Source organism: Hakea prostrata, chromosome 9 (assembly GCF_041222555.1).
Source record: "Hakea prostrata isolate BN-2017 chromosome 9, UWA_Hpros_2, whole genome shotgun sequence".
Lineage (NCBI taxonomy): Eukaryota > Viridiplantae > Streptophyta > Magnoliopsida > Proteales > Proteaceae > Hakea > Hakea prostrata.
Window position 1 is genome coordinate 47,940,679 of NC_142608.1, and position 14,805 is coordinate 47,955,483.

A 14,805-nucleotide genomic window follows, 5' to 3' on the forward strand; every position below is an offset into this window, starting at 1 on the left:
TTGGTTCTAGGTCAAATCCAATGGGTTCAAATGAGATGGCCCACAACTGTTTTCTTCCTTGACTTCATGTCTTCAAACCTACAACATAGATTTATGGGTTAGGGTTTGTGAGGGATTTTACAAATAAGACCTGCACTCACAAAGAAAGTTAGAGCAGCCTGACCTAGTGTTGGTTGGGAAACGCCCTCTGATGCTTAAGTTAGTCTAGGCACAATCAATAGCTGAATGGCTCTTAGAGGGTTCTCAGAGCATAAGGAATAGTAGTAGGTAGTACTTCATACCTTGCAAATCTCTAGAGTTGAGTTTAATAGAGGTTACCTCTTAGGTAGTTACTTCATGGATTTCACCACTTATTGGAGACTGGGGCGAGTTTCCTTAGGAAGCACGCTCCCTTTCCTTAGCGATTCCTTTGATGGACTCTAATGGAGCCTTCACTCTAAGAGTCACTCCCCCCATACTTTGTTATGGGCACATGGGGCGGTTACTTCCATAATTGGCCCCTTTCACTTGGTCTTTCTTCGAAGATTTCTCTAAATGTTGTTCTCCAAATTTGAACTACTTGCTCCTTCACTTGGGTCCTTCCTGATAGGGGGTTCCCATACTTACCCCGCTAGGGGTTCTTTATACCTTACCCGAGGGGGAAGGTTCTTCATGCCCCCAAGTGGGGAGGTTCTCCATGCCTTTCCCAAGGGAGGAGGTTCTTCATGCCTTTTCCCATGGGGGGAGGTTCTTCATGCCTTTCCTCGAGGGAGGAGGTTCTTAAAGCCTTTCCCGAGGCAAGAGGTTTTTCATGCCTTTTCCCGAGGGGGGAGGTTCTTCATGCCTTCCCCGAGGGGGTAGGTTCTTCATGCCTTCCCCCGAGGGAGGAGGTTCTTCACGCCTTTCCTTGAGGGGGGAGGTTCTTCACGCCTTTCCTCGAGGGGGGGGGGTATATGCCATCCCGACCATGGGATATTCGAGTTGGTTATCCACCACTAGATTGTAGTTAACGATGTGTTAAATCAGTCAAGCATATTGTTCTTTCTTGTTAATAACAAGTGGATTTCAATATTTACTCTAGACTAGTTTGTTTCCCAGTCTCCTACCGTTATGTTGTGTGGGTTCGGCTTCTCTCCAAGGAGAATATCTCCCAAGGAGTGTCGAATGAGGTCGAATAAGCTGCCATGTGTAACATCCTCATCTAAAGGCTAGGATAAAATCCCCAACTTTTACTCCATTCAAACTCATAAGACCCATGTGAACCCAACTACCTCTTGTGAAACGCAATTTGGATTCCAATACTTTCTTTCTTTGAAACTGCTTCCTTTCTCTTCATTGCAATGATCGCAATAGATGAGATTTCCACAGAAATGATGAGTTCTTCCTCATTGCAAGACTTCATCTTCCTTATTACATTTGAATATTTAGAAATAAAAAAGAGATGAATGAGATTGAGAAAAATATATTAAAAAAAAATCTTTCAGGAATTGGGAGAAAGAAGATTGAACAATATAGCAATTGTGAGCTAGACTGTTTAGCTCGCAAAGAAAAAAGGATGCCTAAGCATAATTTTTTTTTTCTAGAAATATTCACTCCTTTATTGAATGGGGCCTACTATAGAAGTTCTAATTTACAAGGTTAGCAAATAGATAGATGAACTTAATGAAACCTGGTTCAGGGAAATTGGGAACAACAACATCCATTTGCTAGAGAGGAAAAGAGTTTTAGATAGATAAGAAATCAAATTGAAGAGAGAGAGAGAGAAGAAAAAGATTGCTTCCTTGAAGAAGGTCTTTCTTCCTCTTGTGACCCCTTTTGACCAATGTAGAGAGCCGTCACCAAATTCTCTTTCTTCGCTATAAATAATATGTTAGGCTCTCTCTCTCTCTCCTTGTGTTGAAACAAGGGCAAGCTTAAGAGGAAACAGAAGTTTCTGTCTTGTCAGGCTTCCCAACTGCCAACAAGGAAGATGCAACAAGGAGATGAAAGATGAGAGAAAGATGAGAGAAAGGAGAAAGGAGGAAGATGAAACCCAAATCGAGATTGGGTTCAACTTGGATCTTGTCATTTCACTTGGGGCAAAAAAGAAGAATTTAATCTCAGCCTTTGGATTGGTATTGTACACATGGGCCCTTTTCAGAGTTCCCAGGGCACTCCCTAAGAGATATTTTCCCTGGAGAGGAGCCAAACATGTGTAATACATCCATTTTTGTAAGTTATATTCAAACTTCAATACAATTATTCAATAATATTTTAATGAAATAAATTATGAAATTCTTCTTCTTTTTTTTTTTTAAAAAAAAATCTTTAAATAGTATTAAATTTTTTTGGTTATAATCTTTAAATAGTATTTCATTTTATCTTTCCTAATTGTCTCATTGTTGATATAAGCCCCCAAATCTTAAGTTATGGATGTAATTAAGAGTAATGCTTCATCTATGTCCAACCACGCAGCATTTCGTTTTCAACTCTGTACCTTAATGTATGATTAAACAAGGAAAGGGTTGGGTAGATTTTATTGGGGACAACAAGAGAAGGAAAAAAATTTAGTGGACCTCATGGACAAGGTTGTGTCAATCTAAGAAGAAGGGAGGACTCAGTCTGAGGGATCCAGCTCTACACAATAAACTCTTATTAGTTAAGGTGTCTTGGAGGCTTATAAGTTATAACTAAACCAAGTTCCTTTGGGCAAGGAAGATTAAGGCCATATATTACCCTAGAGCAAATTTTTTGAATGCCCCTGGTAGTAATTGGCTAACAGGTGCTTGGTGCAATGCATTGGTTGGAAAGGATGTTATTGGAAAGTAGTGCCGGAGTCAAGATTCAGCATTGGGGGAAGGGGAATAATGAGAGTCCAAATCACCTCCCCGTCAAGGGAGCACTGACGCTTTTTCACCACATATATTTTGCGAGCCTATGTGGAGCCCACCTATGAATTATTTATCATTTTCAAACTTAGGCCCACACATTAAAAATATAGATAAATTATTAATAATGACATTTTTACCTTACAAAGTATATGTAAGGCATGAGGATCGCTAAGAGAAAATATGTTAGACAATAACTCTTTTAAGTTTTAATGAATGTTTTGTTTCATAAAAAATCTTACAAAATAAACATCACTAAAAAAATAATAATAAAAACAATAAAATACATGTTTTTAACAGTAAAAAACTAGATGCAAGCCTAACAAATCATGGGAGTTAGTTACCTGACAACTTATAGATATTCCATACAAAATATAAAAATAAAACAAAATAAAAAGAATAACAAAAAAAACCCGTGAGAGAGAGAGAGAGAGAGAGAGAGAGAGAGAGAGAGAGAGAGAGAGAGAGAGAGAGAGAGAGAGAGAGAGGGAGAGAATACCTAATTGTGGAGAAGTTCATGAATAAACTCACCTAATTGTGGAGAAGATTCATGAATAAACTCCTAATGTCAAGTTTTCCCTAAGCTGAGTGTGAAAAAGTGGAGAGAAGAAATAGGGACGGAAAGAGGAAAACATAAATAGGAAAGAAAGATGAGAGAATAATATAGATGAATTTTAAGGATTAAAAGTTACTTTGTAATAAGGATTTAACTGCTTCTTCCTTTAAAATAGAGTTTTAATTGTAATCCTTGAATAATTATTGAGAATGACAATTATATCTGTTTTCTTTATCTTTAACAATTTCTAATATTTTTTTTGTAGGGAGAGGGGGGAAATAATGATATTTCATGTGTGGGAAAGAGAGGAAAAAAGAAAAAAGAAAAATGAAAGAAACACTAAAGCTGTGTTTGTTTGCTGGAATAAAGGTAGGGTGGAAAAATTCTTGAAAAAACAAACTTTTCCTTTAAATCCTAATGTAAAGGATAAGTCTCTGAATTCAAATTCAAATTCAAATCCACCGTAACTAACTTTATCTCAATTGATCTTATCTCCAACTGATCAAGAAGAGTTTAAGTTATAGTTAAAATATTAACAAGTTGTAGAGTTTGATTGTAAACAAGTTGTAATTCAAATTCAAATATTTGAATTTGAATTCAGAGACTTATCTTTTAAGCCTAAAAGTGTAGTTTGTTTGGTAGCTTGGGATGGAAAAGTTAGAGACAAGCTTCCTTAAATTAAGGAAACTTGTTTGGTGAGGTGGAAAGCTAACTTTCTCACGCTTTTTCAAAACCCCATAAAATATGTGGGACTTTGTGGATAAGTGTGGAAAATAAAAAGTGGGACCCACAATTTACACTTTCACAACATCTCTTCTTTTCCTTTCTTTCTCCCTCACTCCACTACACATGGGGCCCACATATATATTTTTTTCCATTCATTTTTCCCCATCACACATTTGCAAACAAACACAGCCTAAAGAAACTAAGCAAATTCGTGGACATCTAGGAGTAAAACTAGATACTTACAGTAGCCTCTTCCTAGGCCACAACTCAGCCACCAATGAACTGTGCTATAAGGAAGGTGGTAGAACTCATCAATGATGAGACAAGACATTGGAGAAAGAAGGTGTTGGAGTAGCTCTTTAATGAAAGTGATAGAAAGGAAATCATGATGATTCATTTAAGCATTTTCCCATGGGAGGATAGGATTGTATGGGCCCAACCAGCAATGGCTTATTTTCAACTAAGACTATCTATCATATGTCATGCAAGTTTAGAGACTGTAGAGCAGAAGTCCAAGCATCCACGTCTGGGCGGCATAAATGGAATAAAGTGCCTTAAAAGGTGTGGAAAATGGTTTGAATTGCCAGGCTATGCCTAAGATTAAAACTTTGTTGTGGAGGGTAATAGGGTATGCTCACAAAGAATTGCAACTAAGAAGAATTTAAGGACTAGGCATGTCAAATGTGATGTTAGCTGAAGGAGCTATGTTGAAGGGTAGAAGTCGCAGATCACATTTTTATGGGATGTAATCAAGGTGCAAAAGCTCGCTGGGTATCGCCGATTCACTACCCAGCAAACAAGGCGATTTGGCGAAATCTCGCCCAAAGATTGCCGAAATATCGATGCCGTGTTTGCACTTTGCAGCAATGTTGGCTTTGGTAACGGAGACATGATGTCTGTCGAAGGGAGATTCCAATGAGATCGGTGCAAGCCCGAAAAATACAGCGGCCAGGCAACCTCCTGAAGATGATTCTCACCGGCGGTGGAACTCTGTTGAGGCCCAAGGCGGAGATTGAGGTGTACGGTGTACCTATTTTCTCAGTTCAACGAGAACCAAAAACCAGGGGCTTCGGCTACCTCAGAGAGGAATTACGGGCTTTTATACCTGAACGAGTAGAAGGTATACAATATACCATTGACGATGCAGGCGGTGACACATCAGGGATCTGTGAGCGGCGGAGGGAAGACAGAAGACCCAAGTAAGCACTCCCACAATCGCACCCGCACCCGCACCCTCACCTGCAAAGGGCAACGGCGGAGCTGCCCCGGCGGTGGCGGCACCTCTATATCGACTAAGTTGGTTGGGCAAATGTCGCTTATTGCTAATAATCAAGTAGGGAATGAGAAGTTGTAGGCGGCATTGGATTATGCATGCGGTGAGGGAGAACCGGAGGAGTGATTGTAGCAGTATTTTCTCAAGATATCGCCAAACTATCGCCAGTTCGGCGATAAATGGCGAGATATTGCTGATATATATTGGCGATATCTTGCCAGTTTGCGGTTCAGCCTCAATTTCGATTCGCCATGAACCAAAACCATCGAAATTCAGCAATATTTCGCCGAATTTCAGCGATATTTGCGTACCTTGGATGTAATCTTACTAAGGCTATTTGGTTCGGTACCGACTAGTGCCGTAGGATTGAGCCTTTGAGCTTATTGAATGGATGGTATTGTGTTTGTGACCTAAATTCTTGTAACCTATTTTGAAGATAGACATGCACCAACATATTTTGGTTGTTGACTTGAATGATCCATTTTTAAAGATTTGTGGGGGAAGCGGAGGACACGGTATGACCTGAGCCTATGGGTCGACTCGTTTATCCAATTAGAGTTTATATATATGTATCTTTTGTTCGCCTACCACATTATTGAGAGATTTTGGATTTTTTATTAGGATTTTGGGTGAGAGTTTTTGTAATGTCATTCTTGGCATTTAGTTGTGAAATCTCTTTTTGCACTTCTTCCACATAGTGAAAAAGTTCTTCCTCTTGCCTGTGAATGTAGCACACCACATTGGTGTGTGAATCACATTAAATTTCGATTTTAAGGCCTTTCAAAATATGGTATGACAACAATTATATTGTGTTATTTTCAAAGAACAATAAGAGATCTAGGAACTCTAAGTATATTGATATCAAGTATATACTTGTGAGGGAAAGGTCATTGCCGAGGAAATTGATATTCAATATATTTATACTAATAAGATGTTTGTAGGTCCACTTACTAAGATAGTGTCAGTGGGAGTTTTTAAGAATCATATTTCCAATATGGGTGTCCTAGAATCTTTTTATACTTTCATCTAGTGGGAGTTATTGTTTATTTTTATTAAGTTTTTTTTCTTCTTTCTTTCCTTCATTGTGAGATTTATTCATTAATAAAATAGTTCTTTAGAATTCATCTTGTGTCAATAATTAAAGAAAATGGTGTTGATTTATATTTGCTACACTTTTTGTCATATGAATCTATTGAAGAAGATCATTCCTAGCTTAATTTCTTTTCAACAAAATGGTTTTGTTAAAGGAAGGCATATTCAAGACAATATTTTGATAGCTCATGAACTGATGCATAAAATTCACAGCCATAGAAAAAGGAAAAAAGGATTGATGGCTGTAAAACTGGATATGAGCAAGGCATACGATAGAATTGAATGGGGTTTTCTGGAAAAAGCTTTGAAAGCATATGGCTTCCCTGATATGTGGATCCAATGGGTTATGTTTTGTGTTTCCATTGTTACATATACTCTGTTGATTAATGGATCTCAGTCCACTCCTTTCTAGCCTTTTAGAGGTCTTAGACAGGGGATCCATTATCATCTTATTTATTCGTCCTTTGTGCGGAATTGCTGACTTCACATTTAAAACTGCAAACCCATAAAAAGAAATTAAAAGGCATCCAATTGAGCAGAGGTGGGGAGAAAAACTCCCATCTAGCATTTGCAGATGATCTAATATTGTTTGGTCAGGCAACTATAAAAGAGGCTAAAGCTTTTGTTCATGTCATCAAGAAATATTGTGAGATCTCAGGACAAGAACTGAACATTAACAAAACAAGAGCTCACTACAGTCCAAATTCTACTTCAGCTATCAAAAGAGAGTTGTCTTCCCAATTCTACATCATCCCAACATCATCAGAGGATATCTATCTGGGCATACCTCTATTCCCAGGAAAACTAAAAAAGAAGCATTGTCGTACACTCATTGATAGGGTAAACGCTCGATTGCAAGGATGGAAATCCAGATATTTGGCTTCTCCTGGAAAAGCACTTTTGATACAATCTACCCTTGCCACTATGCCTTCTCACTTTATATCATGCTTTCGCCTTCCTTTGGCAATCATAGAGGTTCTTGAGAAACAAATGAGAGCATTCTTCTGATCAAAAGGCAATAAACAGCAAGTTCATACGATAGACTGGGACACTATTTGCTTGCCCAAATCTTTAGGCGGGCTGAACTTCAAATCTCTCAGTGATTTTAACCTCGCTCTTTTGTCTTGGAAGGCATGGGACTTACTTCAAAACCCCCAATCCTTATGGGGGAGGTTGATGTTACAAAAATATTGCAAAAATTCCTCTTTTTTGGAAGTTGCTCCCCACTCTACAAACTCATGGGGTTGGAAATCTGTACTATTGGGTCGAGATCTACTCAATAAAGGACTTATATGGCAAATTGGCGATGGAAAAAACATACATCCTTGACACAGACAACTGGATTCCCAACATAGGTCTGGACAGAGGCTGTTATTCGATAGCCTATAAAGCCCCTACAAAAGTTGCACATTTCATAGATCCTCGCACTCATTCTTGGAACAGAAATCTTCTTCAACATTGGTGGCCACCAGAAATGGTAAGCAGAATTCTTACAATACCTATATCATTGTTAGGACAACCGGATAGGTTAATTTGGCATGGGATTACAGATGGAAAGTTTTCAGTTAAATTAGCATACAAACTCTCAGTGGATAGAAAAGTCAATTCTATAAGTTCACAACAATTACTGTCACACCCCACCCGCTGGTCTCGGTTACCCGCCCGACAACCCGTGGGAGTGATCCGTCACGGGATCCACGATTTTAGTCTATCAACAATAATAAATACAAATATAGACAATCAAGAGCAATAAATGTTCAATAAATGAATTAAAGAATTACAGGAGCCCAAATACTCCAATAAAAATAATAAGTGAAAGAATAATGAATTAAAATGAATACGAGTTCAGCGGAAGCAATCAAAAGAGTTATATTATTTTCTTTCCAGTTTCCTTTTCTAAGGGTAAATAATGTTTTTCATGAATCTCTAGAAAGGGCGTCCTCCAGTTCTTCTCCATTCGCTGAGCGAACTGTCTAACCACTTTCCGTCTTTGTCCATCAATAGGTGCGATAAGCGCACTCCATGCACTCGTAGGAGCTCCCGCACAAGCTATGTAATACCCCCCGTATTTCTAACCCGAGATCCGTATTCCAGGTCCGAGAACCCGAAGGTCTAGTCGGGTGAACTTGTGGAGTATCCGAATTGAAGCCCATGGTCCATACCCAGGACCCATGGATATTAATCCTTTATCTGAAGAGCCTGCCTTGGCTGGAGCTGGGAATTTCGGAAGTCGGTGTTGTTCCAGAGATGTCTAGAATGAAGGTAAGATCTCCCCCATCTCTTATTTAGGGCTAGGTTGGCCTTGAGTATCAACCCCTAGTAAAAGCACCCTTGTATGGCAAATTACATGGGGGCGGTTACTAGTGGCGGTCGCTCAACCTAAGCGACCGCCCGGTCTGTTTTTGGGGATTTTGCCCTACTTTGCCCCCAGACTTCTATATAAGGTAACCTCCGTCTAATTAACGAATACTTTATTCGTGGTTGCTTATTTGGGAGTTTAGACGGTTGCGGGGAAGATCCGAAAGAGTCTCTGGAGTACTGACAGTGAATTGGAAGATCAGTTCTTTTCTTCTCTGGCTTTCTGGTGTGAGGTATTGAACTAACCCTTCGTTCTTTACTCTCTTTTCTCTGTTAGATTGGTTTTACCCTTTTTCCCTCGTCTCTGTGATTACCCCTTGGATATTTTTACCCTCTTTTTTAATCTACTTGAGATGGAATAACCGTAAACGGAACCCTACTTCCGTGAGATGGTTAATCCAATCAAGGAGAGGGTTATGGGTAATCTATTGATGGTAGTGGATTATTTTCTCTCACCCTTTTGGCTTAGGGAGTGTTTAATTCGAGACTTAGGATGAGATTACTCGAAAACCGGATTGAAATCGAGTAATCAGAAGCCTGAGTTTCGGATTGAAGCTCACTGTTTTTGGGGCGGTCACTAGTGGCGGTCGCTTAAACTAAGCGACCGGCACAAGCGACGGCTGGTAAATGGTGACCAATTGGATTTCGGTTCTGATTCAAATTGATTTATGTGACTTATATATTCTAATAACCCTGTGTTTAGGTGATTACTGTTTAAAAGAAAAGTCTACTAATAGTTACTGGATTCCATTTTACGGACGTTTCAGTTATATGCAAGTAAGGACAGTCTATCTTATCTATCTACATATACTTGAACATGTTAATCTGATAGTTGTTAGTCTTAATTTCTATTGTTATATGCTGCTATAGTTGTATTTATTTCTAATATACTACTGCTGTTTGCTTTGATTTCATAATTACCTGGTGAATTGTGAATGTTATATGATTATGGTAATTGGTACATGGTTATGATAGTTGGGGTGTTCCTTTTGGGATATCTTGGCTGATGATATCAGAAAGCTGTGGAATGGGACACATGCCTGCTGATACCTTCAGCACTATCATGATTAATTGATGACATTGTTAGGATGAGTCTAGATTGCATGGCTAGGTACCCGACATGCTACTACCCTTTCGGTAGGGGAATTGAAACCGAGTAACCCGTGATGACAGTGATGTGACTTGGTGGTCCACTGTTAGTCATATAAATGGTAGGGTTGCATATGTTAGGGTTGGGCTCATGGATGTCCAAAGACCGGACCGGGTGTCGTGAGGAATCATGAGAGCATCCGCCCCAATAATATGTGGATGACCATAGGGTTAAGGAGTAGAGTCCAATAGAGGTAGCCAGTCCGTGAGGATTCTTACTCCTAGGTTGCGAAGGATACTGAACCGAGTTGGTTGGTGCCATAGGGGATGTATCTGGACTTCATGTAGACATGTAACCATTATGACCTTGCATTGGATTAGAAACCCAGACATGCGCTAGTACTCATTACCAATGGTCGTGGTGAGAGAGTGTGGACTTAACCCCTAACCATGGTTTGTGAGCCAGGTGTGGACTTTCCCTTTTTCCCTGGATCCCTACAGAGGTAACCAGTCCTTGCCGGATTAGAGTGATGAGATTTACCCAGAGGAGGGCTGGTGTCACACCCCACCCAGCCGGATCCGGTCATTACCCGAATGCCCGTGGGGGTGATACACCGCAAGATCTAGGTTCAGTGACAAATCCATACAAAACATGATATAGCATAATTAAATGGACAAGAATAAATCAAGTTTATCATACTAAGTTATCAAAATCGAAATAATGGTTACAATCATCCATTACTTCAAAATAAAAATATAACATCAGAGTTTTGAAAAGAAAAGAGAGTAATTTTCAACGCAGCGGAAAACTAAACTAGACTAGTTCTCTAATGGAATCCCACCCAAAAGAATAGTCTTGATACTGGCATGAAGCTCCATGTGCGTCCACTTCTTCTTCGGTCACTCCTTCAAGAAGATATACTAGCAACGAATCCTCCATTTTGAAGAAGTCCTCATAACCTGCAGGTATAATCTAATAGAAAAAGACATATAAAAGGAATGAGTTCACCGGAACTCGGTGAGGTCAACTCAACATCATATCACACATTCATTCTCAAGATTTCACACCACACATATAACATGAATATCAATAATGTAATTAATGACAATGATATGTGAATGATTATGCTCCTAACTCTATCATGAAGTCTCTATGGTAGACACGCATTAAGTCACACACCAGTCTTCTTTGGGCGGTCTCATCACTCTTCCCTCACGGCACTCAAGCACGTCTGTTGGGTTCTCCGCGGTTGTTGTGTAAAGTCTTGTCAAGCCATGGTTGGGGATTAGGTCACCACTCTCTCACATCACCATTGGTATAAGATCTGGCGCGTGTCAAGGATAAACTTAGGCCCAATGCAAAGTCATATAGTCTCGTACTACATATGGTCCGAATATTTCCCCTCACGCCTAGTGCTCTGTTGGTTCAATACCTTCCCACCTATGAATGAAATCCTCAATGGAGGCATCTGTTGGACCCCATTCATTAACCCAGTGGTCATCCACATATAATGGACAGGATGATCTCCATGTCCTCTCACGGGTCATTTCACCGGTCTTGAGCGTCCATGAGCCCTTATCTATTATATGCAACCCTACCTCTCTATGATGATAGTGGGCCTGCTTGACATACAGGACCCAGCCACTAACATCACGGGTTAACCGGCTTCAATACCCCTGCCGAAAGGGTAGTAGTACTCATGAGGTCACCTAACCAAACACTTCTAGACATGCCCTAAATATGTAAATCAGTAGTCGGGGAAAGAGCCAAGGGCACCATAAGAATGCGTCCCATACCGCCTCCTTTGGTATCCTATGGCAGAAATGCCCAAAGGGCATTCTCCATTCCCAACCACAATATAAGCAATCATATAATATTACTAGGGCAATGGGTGAACCCACAATCCTAGTAGAAAATACAAGGTAGAAGAAATAATAATATTTCTCCTCTCATACAATCACATTCCATTTCATAACAACAATAATTTATTTCAAAGCAAGGAGCAACATCAAGTAATAATAAACATAAATCATAGCAATTTCATATTTAACAAAAGACATAAAATAACCACAAGATAATACTAAAGCAATACAAGATATCAATAATGAAAAGTAACTAACATCATTACACATGTAATATAAAGTTAAGTATATTCCTCACCTTTTACTTTGTTCTTCCTTCAAATCCAAGAATCTACTCCCACAGATTAGTGATTAAAGATATATTAACCTATTCATGCAAAAGAAATAATTATCACAAATTAGAGCCAATTTGGGTTTCAAAGGATATCCTAAAATCTTCCCACGAAAACCCAAATATGAAAACTAGGTAAAAAAATGGGTAGTTCTCGACCTCACTAGTGAATAGTCACTAATTTGCCACCAACTCAAAGTTTATAATGAAGCAAAACTTTGGGAAAATCTAATTGGAAACAAAAGGATCCTACGGTTACCTTCAATTTTATTAAATTTGACCAAAATCAAAATGCCCCAAATTTGGCTCTCATAAATCACCCGTGGGTGACCTAGAGAATCAAATTCTAAAATCTTTTGCAAGGAGATAAACCAATACTCCCAAACTCAAGGGAAACATTAATATAAGAAAATATAAGCATCTAGGGTACTTATCATTATTCCCTTTCCGAGATCCCTCAATAGAAGAGAAAAGATATCACTCCCACAAACTAGGAAGGGACATTAATACAATAAAGGAAAGCATCCAAGATACCTAACAACCTTCCCTTTCAAGATTCCTCAAAAGGAAAGGAGAGAAAATACTCACAAAATTGTGAGTAAGAGAAGCATTAAAGAAAATTAACCTTTCGTAATGATTTTGCAAAGATTCGGATCACAGACACCTTCGGAAGAATGAAAATCGCTCCTCTATTTCGTTTATCCTTTTCTCCAAAGCCTCCGCCTCTTTCTAGCCTCCAAAAATGCGTTTACGGATGAGATAAAACATAAATAGGGTTTAAAAATCCGAATTTCCAATTTTGCCCCTAAATAGAAAATAGGGATGGGGGTTGGTTCACCTAAGCGGCTCAAACTTCTGGCTCATGGTTGGACCCCCAAACGAACTCCAATTTTGATGATCTTTGGCTCGTTGGAAAGGTCTTTCGACGATCTTCGATTTGATATCTTATTTATGTCAATCGGATTCTCCATCACTGATCTACAGATATTCCAAAATTACCCTTTTTACACTATCGAGACTAATCTTCTCTCTTCACTTAAACTTTAGGAGAGTTTTTGAGTCATTATAAGGGTCATCTACCAACATTTGTTTAATTTCCAATACTTTGGGCTCGAATTGAATGGTCCACAATTGTCGCCGAATCAAGGCCCAGGTTCTCGGTCTTAAAACCACGGGTTAAAGGGGTAGAAATCTGGGGGATTTCACATTCCTCCCCCCTTAAAAGAAATTTCGTCCTCGAAATTGGGAGAGTACTAGGCTTCCAAAGAGATGGAGATACATTGCTTTTATCTTGACTTTCTTCTCCCAAAATCTACGGGAAACAAATAACAATAAGTCTTTTGTAATAAAACAAGGAGTAAATCTGACATGCTTTGAAATCAAATCGAAAGTATGATCATGGCTTCATGAAGATTTCACAAGGATCATGGCGAAGATTAATATGAAGATCACAAAACTTTAAGAATGAAAGGAGATTGTAGAAGAGATGGTTGCAAGGATCAATATGTTGCAAGGATGCAACATCTACTTCATAATCTCAATCTCAAAGAATAAATCATAGCAAGAGTAGATCAATACAACACAAGAGAGATTAAAATTCTTTGATTGAAGAATAGGAGATGAAAAGCTTGAAGTCTTGAAACAATTAGAAGGAATAACAAATCATGAAGATCACACTTGATTTCTTTTCAAAATCATCATGTGGAGAATTCACAAGGTTATAGAGTGTATGGAGATCCACTCTAGAACAACAGGGATATAAGGGTCAATCATGGGAATGACTTAAGATCACCCTCCTATCAAAAGGAATAGAAGGCACAAGAAGAACTCGAAGAGAGAATATGTCAAGTTTGGGGTAAACTTCTACTAAACGAAATTAGGCAACTCATATGATAGAGAATAAATCGAACAATGTATATGGTAGGTATGCATTAGGCACAGCAGCAAGGTTAGGGTTAGGTGGGATTTTACAATCTCCCCCCCTTAAAATAATTTCGTCCTCGAAATTGAAAGCATACTTGAACTCCCAATAAGATGAGGAACTTCTTCAGGGGTGTGATTGTTCCACCGAATTTTTACAAAGGGGATGGAAAGTACAACGAAGAATAGGTCTAATGGGTAAAGAGCGTTGGACTCTAGGCTGACTTCTTAAACAGCTAAGAGGAACTCAAAACAACACTCATAAACACTTCATACAGATTATCAAGATCAACAACACAAGAAAACCTTCATTCTTACCTATCTTTCTTTTCAATTTCATTATCAACACATGATTTTCTTCAGAACTGGGAAATGCTTGCTAATATTGGTTAGAAACATGCCTAAGGGTATTTAGAAACATGCTCCAACCAATTTCCGCACAAGTCAAGCTTCAACAAAAAGATTTCGCACACTTTGCACCAATTTCACTATTCACTTTACCAAAATCCCAAATTCACAAACACTTGTCCCATACATCCATCTTTTGTAATAACCACTAGCAAACCAACCAACCATTTGAGTTTAAGACAAGAATAAATACCAATTGAAGCGCTTAAAAGGTCCCCCCAAAAATTAATTAATTTTATATTATTATTATTATTATTGGAAATCAATAGAAGTGCTTGAAAGATTCCAAAATTTTCTTTTTAATAAATTCCATGGGGGTCTTTGGAATAAGAGGGCCAAAAGA